At 43.4% G+C, this 13070-nt stretch overlaps 1 protein-coding gene across 2 annotated transcripts in view; it reads right to left on the bottom strand.

The window, feature by feature from the left end:
* Window positions 1-13070, bottom strand: part of STEAP3 (STEAP3 metalloreductase) — a 48092-nt gene that overhangs the window by 25892 nt on the left and 9130 nt on the right. Inside the window, exons 1-2 of one of the 2 annotated variants that reach the window (XM_089520173.1) lie at window positions 8598-8628; window positions 8239-8441 (exon numbers count right to left, since the gene is read on the bottom strand). The exons of the other annotated variant lie outside the window; for it this stretch is intronic. The gene's annotated coding sequence lies outside the window, so the exon portion shown is untranslated. Of the gene's footprint in view, window positions 1-8238; window positions 8442-8597; window positions 8629-13070 lie in introns of those variants that run through there. 2 annotated transcript variants of the gene reach the window in all.

Here is a 13070-nt window from a genome sequence, read left to right as displayed (position 1 = left end):
GTTTAGGTGGATGCCGGTCATGTCCCTTTAACTACAAGTGAGATATCATTAATATAGGATTGTGAAGTGTAAATCAAACATGTCCGTCAGCTCAAGATGAACACGAAAAGATGATCTGCATGGAAGCTAACAAGTCTTTGCTCTCATAAAACAAAGTCCGTGAGATTTTCTGAATTTATTTACTTCCAGTGCAATGACAGAACAAACTATGTGAATCTACCTGATAATAAAAATATTATTACATCAAAATCTGACAGCCTAGAGTTTGTATTAACTGAGGCTTCATATTTTTATTGGCATGACTCTTTATTTGGTTTGAGTTTGCTCCTTCCTTTTGTTAGTGCTGGTATTCAATATGAGTTACAAAGTACTGTATAATTACTTTTTACAATGAAAGAAGTAATATTAACACCTCAAATTATGTGTAGTTTGTTCACTTCCAGATGTTGTTGTAATGTACATTGGTTTCCCAGTACATCAAGTGAAGAATAAAGCATAATGTGTAAAAAAGAAAAGAATGGAATGGAGAAAACATAACCTGAGAATCAGGGGCCTGGTTTGCTGTCAGTTAGTATGGATAATTCAATATGACTGGGCCAGCAGAGCTACTAATTTTACTGTCAGAAAATTACTTCTGTGAGGAAACAATTTTCCAAATAATGCAGCCCTCCGGAAGCAATTCCAGTCATAACACATTTCAGCTTACTACTAAGGCAGATTGCAAGATAAGAAAGAATGGCTTTAAAACAATACAGTTGAAGACTGGGAGGTCAGTGCTTAAATGTTGCTTCATGCCTAGAGTGCCCCTGAAAATCTACTCTACTTCTCTTCCACGTGCAACAAACATTTGTTCATTGAGTCCAGATGCCACTATGCACTGTCTCTCAGATGGGTCATGAACAGTACATTTCTGACAAATGGAAAATAATGAATGTGTTTTATAACTTAACCAAAAATAAAACACATCTCACCTGAGCAGAGAAGACTATACCCAGGTGACCAGTGTACCTGCTGTCCAGGCACTCATTGTGGTTGGGCAGATCCAACATCCCTGACCTCCCTCCTCATTGTTTATTTTAAAACCAGAGTAGGAAAGGAGAGTGCTTCAATTGGAACAGTGGTTCTCAGCCTTTGTCCTCCACATGTTTTGGACATGCTTCAACTTGCAAGGCCAATGGTTACACATCCTGAGAACTGAGGCTTAAAACATCTGGAGAATCAAAGCAAGAGAACAACTGAAATAGAAGACACATTCGGGGGGAAATGTAAAGGAGGCCTGCCATGATGACAGTCACCCATCCAACTACTTTCTTAGCCCAATTGATCTTTTTGATCCCACTGCTGCCACCAATTATGTGAAGGTGACAATGTGGCACTGTCAAAACCTCTTAAAACCTTTAACTCCTTTTTAAGGTGTGCCACCAATTATGTGAAGGTGATGATCACTATCCCACCAATTCTTTACTGTGAGACTCGAATCTGGGACTCTCTTAAGTGTCTCTTGCACTATAACTCTCTTTAGATGCCAGCACTCTGGGTTTCAAATTTCCCCCCAGCATGGTAACAACTATTCTTTGACAGCCACACACCCACAATCTAATGTGTCCCAAAAGACTTTTCTCAATGTTGGTAGTGTTTTTAATGTGTTTCTGAAATCACTCCAGATAGCTGCTTGTTGAAACAAAGTAATAAATTTATTTACAAGTCAGGCTGAATACAGTATCTATGTTAGTAAATGGTATTCACAACGGATACGGTATATAAATACTTTAATAGCTGCACAGTTGAACAGTTACTTTAGCTTGTTTTGTAATTGTTTCTCTATAGCTTTATGTATGTTTCCTTACAAACTAGATTACAACCTTTATTAAACTTTTGTACCTTATAACATGTCTGGTTACCTGTGATTATCATACTACACTCTTAAAGCATTGCTATTCCACTTTAACTGCTCTGACTGCATCCTGTTGCATTTTGGGGCTTGTAGTTCAGTGAGGCCTAAGAGCTCTCTGGCTGAATATTCTAAATGCCTCTTCCTAAACTGCAAATCCTAGAATGCAACAGGAGGCAACCAGAGCACTTAATGTGGAATAGCAATGCTTTAAGAGTGTAGTGTCATAATCTCCCTGCAGGACACTACAACAATATAATTAAGGACCTTCTTTGTCCCTTTCTTGGGTACCTAAAACCCTTTCTAACTGTCCCTCACAGCAGCCTAACCTATCCTCAATGGTCTTCACCCCTCAGGGCACACTAAACATCAACAACTATTACCAACCTGCTCCTCCCTCTTATTTACTCGCTCCTGGGAGCAGCCCCCATCTTTTCCTGGCTTTGCTCCCACTGGCTAGTGCCAAGGTTCTGATCTGCTTGTTGTCTCCACAAAGCCAAATCTAATTTCAATTTGAGTGTTTTTTTTTATGTGCTCTTAACCAAAAATGCCAGTCCATACATGTGCTGCATTATAACACCAAAGTCTCTAGCCATGAAGGGTGAGTTGCTGGTGACATGGGAATCCCTGCGGAATACTTCCACATACCAACATATTGGAAATGGTCACTCTAACATTTGAATGAAGTCTTAGATGTGTCTCAATCTGAGTAAAGACAGAAATATTGGATCCAGTGGAACGCCACAGTGAAATGAAATTTGCTGATTTTCTCATTCCCTCTGTTTGGCTTGTAGAAGATATGGAACAGAAGTGGAAATGAAAGGAATTGAGACTAGAAGCCTGATAAGATTAAAACTAGAAGTTCCGACGTGTTTGTTTGTTTATTTATTTATTTATATCCCGCTCTTTTCCCAGGACTGGGACTCAGAGTGGCTTCACAGCAATTAAAAAACAAACAAACAAAAAGTACAATTAAAACATTTTAAAAATAAATAGATAAATGACAAGCATTAAACAGAATGATTAAACTAGTTCAACATTCCTGCCTGTTCTTATAATGATTCCTTAAATGCCTGTTTGAACAGGTAGGTCTTTACCTGCCGTCGGAAAGCCATCAAGGAGGGAGCCATTCTTATCTCCCTGGGCAGGGAGTTCCAGAGTCTAGGGGCAGCCACTGAGAAGGCCCTCTCTCATGTCCCCACCAACCGTGTTTGTGAAGGTGTTGGGATGGAGAGAAGGACTTCTCCAGAGGATCTCAGAGTCAGGGCAGGTTCATACCAGGAGAAACGGTCTGCCAAATAGTGTGGACCTGAGCCATGTAGGGCTTTGTAGGTTATAACCAGTACCTTGAATTGTGCCCGGGAACGAACTGGCAGCCAATGAAGCTGTTTCAATAGGGGAGTTGTATGGGCTCTGTAATCGGCGCCTGTTAACAGCCTGGCAGCAGCTCTTTGAACCAGTTGAATTTTCCGAACACTTTTCAAAGGCAGTCCTATGTAGAGCCCATTACAGTAGTCCAAACGGGATGTAACCAAGGCATGTACCACCGTGGCCAGATCTGGCTTCTCAAGGAACGGGCGCAGTTGGCGCACAAGTTTTAAATGTGCGAAAGCACTCCTGGTCACAGCAGAGATCTGGGCCTCCAAGTTTAAAGCTGAATCCTAGTTCTGATGTGTTTGTTGCTGCTTCTGTAATTCTATCAAGTGCCAAGGAACTCCATTAGCTGTTGGTCTGTTACTGACATCTAGAACAGAATACTGTAATGTTCTTGGTGTAGGGATCTCTTTAACTATATTCTGAAATATTAACTAGTATAAAATTCACTTGAGCACTGTTGGGTCCTGGGCAATCCAAATGTGCTATGCATTCTGTACCAATTTCACTGGTGTTTTCCCCTGACCTCGACTTTCTAAAGCTTCAACTAAATTGTCTATGATCAAGACAACTGGAGGGCCACCTTCATCCATATCATCCTGCCCATATTCTCACACCAGTATCTGAGGCCTGACTGACATGCTCATCTGTAAGAACACAATGAAAAAGGGCTTGTTCAATTAAAGGAGTATGTCAGCCTCCATCAAGAATGGATTTTAAATGGGTCAAAAAAATGCATGTGTTTATCACTGCCTCCTCTGCTGTATATAGGATACTGTTGTATATAGGATATGGCTTAGGTACAATTATTAATTTGAGTTTATCATTTTTAACTGGACAGTGTCTCACCTGTTTTCAGATTATTGCCGATTATTAATCTTACTGCTATGGTGTTTTGTGGTTTAACACTGCTACTGATACAGCATAACACAGATGTTGACAGACACCTTTTGAGGGGTTTAATACTAAAAATATTTGTAAGCCATCTTTTAAGACCTGAAAAGATAGTCTAGAAATATTTTTAATAAACAAATAAATATAAGGCAAGAGCCAGCTAAAATACTATTTATAAATGCAAAACACTTTTAGAGATCGTTTCTTAGCTCTATGAGAGCAGAAACTGTACTTCAACATAATTTAATTTGTAACTCCATGCTGTTGAGAAAATAAAAGAGGAGGAAGTAAAAAATAAAATAAAAATTATGAGGTAGTGAAGCAAAACGATCTGATAAAAAAAAGGGTAGGAGAGGCAACAAGTACATGTTTTCTGCACAAAAGAGATAAAAGATACTGTACCATAAGCTGGCAATGTTTTCTGTCTAAGAGATAAAAGACAAAATGGGGCAAGGCATTCTTGTATGACAAGAAGTGATAGGGCCCCCCTTATACCTGAACTACAAGCAACAGTCTTCCTTCTCAAGCATTCCTGTGCTGTTTGTTATGAGGTCAATGAACTGCTGCAACACGGCAGAAGGAATGACAGAACCTGAGAATGTAGTACTCTTATAAATTTGCAATACGTGTTGAGTATTCCTTATCCAAAATGCTTAGGACCAGAAGTGTTTGGGATTTTTTTGGATTTTGGAATATTTACATATACATAATGAAATATCTTGGAGTTGGGACCTTAAGGCTTAACATGAAATTAATTTATATGAAGTCGAAGGCTTTCATGGCTGGCATCCATAGTTTTTGTGAACATTAATTTATGTTTTGTATACACCTTATACACATAACCTGAAGGCAATTTTATACACTTTATATCTTATTCACATGTTCACTTTACATTTTATATAATTTTGGGCATGAAACAAAGTTCGTGCACATTGAACCATCAGAAAGCAAACGGGTCACTATTTCAGCCACCCTTGTGGACAATTTTGGATTTTGGAATTCCAGTTAAAGGATAGTCAACCTGTATTTATTCACCATAGGTATTCTCCAGCTTTCTCTCAAGGAACTCAAATCATATTATTTAATTATTTAATTATTTATTTATTACATGACCTTTCATGACTAGTCCTATTTAGTTTCATTTGTTGTACCTTCTACAACCCATCTGTCTTTTTCCACCATCACTTTTTGATTGTCATCCCACTCTATTCCTTGACACAAGATGATTTGCTAATCAAACTGCCCGATACACCTCACTAACACCACTCCTTTTATAAATGAAGAAAAAGCACCCTATAGCAAGAGTCTGGTTTGAATCTACTGTTCTATCTCTTGGGTGATCTCCATTAGACAGGCAAGGATTTCATATATTATTCCATGCACTTCATGGTACCTGACACTTTTTGAACAGCAGTACCTCATACCAGATGGCAAACTGTTTTGTAAAAAGAAAGGGGTAATAATTTGCAATGTGGTACAGTATAGTATGTGCATATATATCTATGGTATATCCATATGTGACAAAAATCTCAACATGAGACTGCAAGGACAAAGATCTCATAGGTTGCATACATGTATGACTCTACCAATATATTATATTTCAAGAACCTCATGGATAGGGTTGCCATAGTGCCGGACCTCGAAACCGGGAAAAATGTAGGACAAAATTTTCAAATGTAGGACACACAAAAAGTGTGTCCTACATTTGAAAATTCTGTCCTACATTTTACTGCGATCGCAGCGGAGGCCAAGCGGCAAGGGAAAGCCTCCACTTAAGGAGGCTTTCCCTCCCCGCCTGGGCCCCGCCACGATCGGAGGCCAGGATCGGGGCCTCGCCTCGTTCCTGGGACCCTCAGGGACCAGGAAGGAGGCGAGGAGGCCGGCGGCGATCGCCCCGATCCTCGCCTCCTTCTTGGCCCCCGCAGGGACCAGGAAGGAGGCGAGGAGGCCGGCGGCGATCGCCCCGGCCTCGCCTCCTTCTTGGCCCCCGCAGGGACCAGGAAGGAGGCGAGGAGGCCGGCGGCGATCGCCCCGGCCTCGCCTCCTTCTTGGCCCCCGCAGGGACCAGGAAGGAGGCGAGGAGGCCGGCGGCGATCGCCCCGGCCTCGCCTCCTTCTTGGCCCCCGCAGGGACCAGGAAGGAGGCGAGGAGGCCGGCGGCGATCGCCCCGGCCTCGCCTCCTTCTTGGCCCCCGCGGAGGCCAGGAAGGAGGCGAGGAGGCCGGCGGCGATCGCCCCGATCCTCGCCTCCTTCTTGGCCCCCGCAGGGACCAGGAAGGAGGCGAGGAGGCCGGCGGCGATCGCCCCGGCCTCGCCTCCTTCTTGGCCCCCGCAGGGACCAAGAAGGAGGCGAGGATCGGGGCGATCGCCGCCGGCCTCCTCGCCTCCTTCCTGGCCTCCGCGGGGGCCAAGAAGGAGGCGAGGCCGGGGCGATCGCCGCCGGCCTCCTCGCCTCCTTCCTGGCCCCCGCAGGGACCAGGAAGGAGGCGAGGAGGCCGGCGGCGATCGCCCCGGCCTCGCCTCCTTCTTGGCCCCCGCAGGGACCAGGAAGGAGGCGAGGAGGCCGGCGGCGATCGCCCCGGCCTCGCCTCCTTCTTGGCCCCCGCGGAGGCCAGGAAGGAGGCGAGGAGGCCGGCGGCGATCGCCCCGATCCTCGCCTCCTTCTTGGCCCCCGCAGGGACCAGGAAGGAGGCGAGGAGGCCGGCGGCGATCGCCCCGGCCTCGCCTCCTTCTTGGCCCCCGCAGGGACCAGGAAGGAGGCGAGGAGGCCGGCGGCGATCGCCCCGGCCTCGCCTCCTTCTTGGCCCCCGCAGGGACCAGGAAGGAGGCGAGGAGGCCGGCGGCGATCGCCCCGGCCTCGCCTCCTTCTTGGCCCCCGCGGAGGCCAGGAAGGAGGGAGGAGGCTGCAGGGAGGCGGGGAGGTTGGCGCGGCTGCGCCCAAGAGGCGCCGCCTCCCTGCAGCCTCCTCCGCCTCAGGCCTCGCTGCCCTCCTTTTCCGTCCCGACTCCCAGGCCTCAGAAAGGCCTTGGAGCCGCGGCGGCGGCGGAGGTGGCCGCGGTGGGCGGGGCCGTCCCGGTTTGGGCGCCAAACCGGACCGGGACCGGGATGGCACCGCCCAAACCGGGATTGTCCCGCCGGGGGGCGGGATATGGCAACCCTACTCATGGATACCTGACACCATGGATAATAGTGAACCCTATTATTTTCAATTAAACAAATGATGTCTGGCTGAAGCATACCATAGAACCACACTGGGGGACTTAGAAATGCCTAGGGGAACACTTCTCTAGGCATTTCTAGGTCCTCCAGCACGATTCTGGGCCTGGAAGCTGGCCATAAAAATCCCATTCTGGTATGCTGGGCCTGGAAGCTGACTGTAAAAACCACACTGAAGGACCTAGAAATACCTGGAGAGAATCTCTCCCCCCGCCCCCCCCAAACACAGGCAAGTGAAACTGCAGATATTCAGTTCCAGGATATGGGGGTCATACTGTAATTTACATCACAACAACAAATGGTGTAAATAATAACCTGTTTCCAGCAGTCCAAGGGGTGGGGTTTCTGTTCTTACATGCATGCGCTCCCACACACACATATATCTCATGATCACCAAATATAATCTTGGGGACTGTACAGCCAATGGGCTATTAAGAAAACCTTCCATATTGAGGAAAAACATTGCTTGAAAGAAGTAAGCACTGATTATTTCTAGAAGTTGTGACTTTAGTACTTTTGACACACAGGGAAACATTATGAGGCAACACAGAAGGAGCTAGATCTCCTGAATTTTTAAACACAAAGCCTCAAGTGATACATAAATAAAACTATTTAATGCCACATCTCCTTGATGAAAACATGGGGTACCAAGTACCCTAACAATATTCTGATGTCTGCAAGAGAGATCATGAAGTGCATTACCTACATAGTACAATATGCATATTAACAACAAAACCAGAAGTGAGCAAGATAAACACTTTTATATATAAAGCTAAGAGTGTGGTGGTACTAGGAACACACTCCTGCATATTTTAGATGTGGTTAGATGACTCCTGCAAAATCTTGCATACTATATGTGCTTACCTCCTATGCAGGTTCAGCTTGGCCTCTTTCTCTTTTCTCTGGGTACTAAAACTACAAGAGCAGAATTGAACAAGATGCCTCTTCAAAGACCACAGAAGTAGCACCTTCTTCTTGCAGCCCAGTCATGCTTTATAACAGTGCTACTCAAAAGTGGTGGTCCCTGACTGGTGCTGATCCTTATGCCACTGGCTGCTGTTTTCGGGCTAATTTCCAGGAAAGAAAGAAACAACTGTACTGAATTGGCACAAATACTGGCACAATGGAAAAATATAATTTCCATTCCCCCCCATCAGATAGTCTGAGTTTTTTGTTTGTTCTACCAGCATTCAAATAAAGCATTCAAATTATTGCCATTGCACCTATTGTAGGAGACAAAGCCGAGTCTTGATATCTATGTAGAAGTACAAGTTGTCCCTTGCTACTAGCACTGAAACCCTAGTATTAGCTCGTATATTCTACTGCTGCTAACATACTGAAGCACAAGTAGCCAGCCTTAAGGCATATTACATAATCAGCTATATATAAATATAGTTGCTTCTGTAGAGGAGAATCAAGGCATTTGACTCAGCATTCTGCGTAAGCACACACTTAACACAGAGCATAGCTAAATCCCTTTGGGATTGAATCACTTTTCTAAGAGCTTACCTGCATTTGGACTTTAAGACTTTGTTTTTAGTGGGTTTAATCTGTATTTTGTAATGTTTTATTAGTTTTAAGTATGTATTGTATATTGTTTATTGTATTTTTATAATGTATTTTATACTGACTTTCTTGTACACCGCTATGATCTATTTGGAATAGCGGTCTATAAATAAAACGTATTATTATTAAAAACACCACATGGCTAAGCAGGACAACATCATAGCCACCTGCAGGTTCCTTGCTCTACTAGCAGACATAACAAATGAGCAACAGGACATATAACATAGGAGTCTTTTCTTCAGGCATGCCAACATTGGTTCATCACCCACAATTATGAAGAGATAATGGCTTATGGTTTCAGAGTTCTTTAAATGCATCTGTTTTTAATCTGTATTACACAGTCTGCCTTATATTCCTCAAGATAATATGACCACTTCTAGGACATTACAATTTCCAAGAAAGAAAAAGAACCACATATTTTCTAGATGAGAAAATGTGATGCTCTTTCAAGTTAGTACAACAATTGCCATTTCTGTATTAATGTGGAATGAGGTTGTGCAAGGGCCACATGTACATACTGCAGGGTTGGAGAAACTGTGCACCTTCTCCCCCACTGGGCTGGCCTGTACCTCCCTAGACAGCAGGGCCAACCATACGGCATGATGGCAGCTGCAGTCCCACATCCATCAGGTCATACACACATCCCATATCCCTGACTTCCCAGCTAGTTTTTATGATGCAGTATAATTCCTGCTGTAATTCAAATTCCATTGTCTATTTTTCTTGGCTTTTGTTCTAATACTGCTCTGTTGTACACCTTTTTTTCAGAACAATTTTTTTAAAGAGTATGAGCATGGGGAAAGATTCTGATAATGATTTGAAGTTGGTTAGCTTGTCTCTGCATAGTCTGAACTCATAGTTGTGACGTAACATATTTTCCTTTAAGCAGTGAAGAGCTGGAGAGCTATACTATTACTGCCATTGCCACTAATGCTCCCAAAAGGATAGCTGTCATGGCGGACAGCATTATTATTGCTGAAACACCGTATGTAGGAGGATTACCCAAGAGTTACTATCGTTAGAGCATTCATTCACTGATCATCAAGAAAGCTTATTAAGCCACTAAAGAGGCATCTGTCTTCAGCCTATGATTATGGCCCTACTGAGTTCTGCCAACAGTCATGCTCAGCTTTCAGGAGTTGTTGTTGTTGTTATAACTGTGACTCCACACTACACAGTTAGAGCAGCTTGATATCACTTTAGTGGTCCTGACCCCACCTTACTGAATTCTGTGATTTGTAGTTTGGTAAAATAAGCTACAACTTCAGTGTCTTACTGCATATTCTACCCTTCACAGAGATTATGTTAGCTTTCATGACATGCCCCCCCCCATCACAACCCTAATCCTTCATAACTAACTTTCTGAAGGCAAATGACAAGTTAAGACATGCCCATAAGTCTTTGATTTAAAAAGTTGCTGATTTTCTGTTGTTTAATATACTGGCCACTTTGGTTGGCATCTGCTTTTATTGTTATAATGATTTTGTTTTCTCACTTAAAAACATCAATATCCCTGCTTTCAAGTGAAAATTTCTCAGTAACTTACATTAAAAGACACATAATAGAAATCTGTTAAAACTGTTAAACATAAACAAAACAATAAGCATCAGCAAAATTAGTAGAATAAGATGACCTTTAAAAAGCTCAAGTGTTCTAAACCAGAAAGAGAAGAAAAGAAAAGAAAAAAAGAAATATTTTTATTTAGTTTTGAATGGTCCAGGTCTATAAACATGCTTAAAAATTATGATACATATTTTCTTTTCTTTTTTAAAAAGCCCTCAAAACTCTTGAAGACTAAATGTTGTAAGCTAACATAAAACAGCTACTTGTCAACATCAGCAATTGTTATTATGAAGTGTTATAGAAAGGCACAGCTCATGAAGTGGCATCTCCTCTTATTTTTAAGGAGACAGCTGTGTCAGTCTGTTTCAGTATAAGAAGGCCAAGGGCAGCGGGGAGGAGGGATCCAGAAGCATCTTTGATTACTGATGTCTACCATCACCTTTGATTTCCATCAACACATTAACATGGATGGAAATACAGGGCAAGACCTGTTACAAAGCCAGATACCAACTCTATCCCCACATCTACTCTGGCAGCAACATTATAGGTTCTAAGAATGTCACGCACCACATAGGAAGTAATTTCACTTGCTCATTCTCTAATGTGAATATACCAGTGCTATGCAAAGCAATTGCCTTGGAGAGATGTTAGTCCCCATGTCTTTGCTGGGTGTCCAGCAAAGAAAGAAACATTTTAAAAAACTATTTAGAACATTTGTACCTACCCTTCATCCAAAAAAGCTCTCACAATGGTTTACAAATTGTTAATTTGATGGTTCTGTCTCCTCAAGCTTACAAACTATGGGGACAAATATGGTGGCAGTCTCTGGCACACGGAAAAATTGCTGGTCCCTTACATTAGAAAGCTTCAGAAGCACTGATACATACCATCCCCTGTCAGAAATGCCCCTCTGCACTATGCAATATACCATTAGGACAGTCTCTATGTAAGAGGATAAATGGACATTAGAAACAGAAATAACCCATGCCAGTTGCAGAATGCTTCAAGTTTCCTGACATTCAGTTTTGGACCTCCAAGTGACAATTCATTAACAAAACCATGTTTCCTACCATACTACTAGCATACATACTAGTGTACTATTGTATTTTCCAAAGAGTCATGTCTTCTCATGATGTAGCCAAAGTATGACAGCCTCAACTTTATAGTCTTGGCTTCCAGGGAGATTTCAAGCTTGATCTGTTCTAGGACCCATTTGTTTGTATTTTTGCTGTGCATGTAATCGTCAGCATTCTTTTCCAGCATCAAATCTCAAATGAGTTGGTTTTCTTCTTATCCCCTTTCTCCATTGCCCAGCTCTTGTATCCATACATGATAATAAGGAATGTGATGGATTGTACGATTCTAACTTTAGTGCTCCATTGTATATTTTCACACTTTAGGATCTTGTCTATTTCTTTCATAGCTACCCTTTCTAATCCTAGCCTTCTTATTTCTTGGCTGCACTCTCCATTCTGATCAGTGTTTGATCCAAGGTATGGAAAATCTTTATTTTGGTTTCCTTATATAGCTCCTCTCTGGTTATTATTTTTGTTTTCTTTATGTTCAGTGACAAGTCTGCCTTTTCAGTTTCTTCTTTGACCTTCTTTAGTAATTGTTCCCAGTCTATGATCTTTTCCGCAAGTAGTATGGTGTCATTTGCTTATCTTAAGACTGTTGATGTTTCTTCCTCCTATCTTTAATCCAACTTCCTCTAAGTCAGGGGTTCCCAACCTGGGGGTCGCGACCCCTTTGGGGGTCGTCAGGTTGGGAATCCCCCCTGCCTCCCCCTCCTCCCCTTCTCCCTGTGGTGGGTGCCGGCACTGGCGCAGGCACAGGCACCGTGCGGGGAAAAGGGGATGGGGACGTGTCTGCCTCCTTTCTCCCTTCTCCCTGTGGGTGCTGGCGCTGACGCACGCAACTGCAAGAAGGGGATGGGTGCGGGGCCACCTCCTCCTCCCTTTCTTCTTGTGGCTGCCAGGCAACCGTGGGGAGAAGGGGATGTGACTGCATGCCCCAGCGGGCTTTGCAGCTGGAAGTCCTACCCCTTCTCCCCAGTGGCCTCCCTAATTGGTTGGGAGGCCAGGAAGGGGCGGGACATCCGGCCACAAAGGCTGCTGGAACTTGTAGGCAGCCGAAGGTCCCATCCCTTCCTGGCCTCCCAACCAATCAGGGAGGCCGCGGGCGGGACTTTCGTCCCAACCTGCTCTTCCTATGATATTTTCTGCATACAAGTTGAACAAATAGAGTGCTAAAATGCAGCCATGACTGACCTCCTTGCCAACTGTGAATCATTCTGTTTCTCCATATTATTTTCTAGCTGTAGCCTCTTGTCCTAAGTACAGATTTCTCATCAGGACTATCAAATGTAGTGGCACACCTATGTCTTTGAGAGCAATCCCTAGCTTTTCAATGGCCTATCAATATAGATTACCAGAAAAATTTCTTTGTCTATTTAGCAACCACAGGATACTTATTGTAAATAAACTGTACTGTATCATTGTTTTAACTTTTTCCTCTTTTCTGGTTACCAGAAGAATATAGTAAAATATGAATAAAACATTAATGAA

The sequence above is a fragment of the Sceloporus occidentalis genome, unplaced genomic scaffold (assembly GCF_023333645.1).
Source record: "Sceloporus occidentalis isolate IW3139 unplaced genomic scaffold, rSceOcc1.0.p SCAF_4, whole genome shotgun sequence".
Lineage (NCBI taxonomy): Eukaryota > Metazoa > Chordata > Lepidosauria > Squamata > Phrynosomatidae > Sceloporus > Sceloporus occidentalis.
The sequence above is the reverse complement of the archived record's forward strand: the minus strand, read 5'-3'. Positions and strand labels throughout refer to the sequence as shown.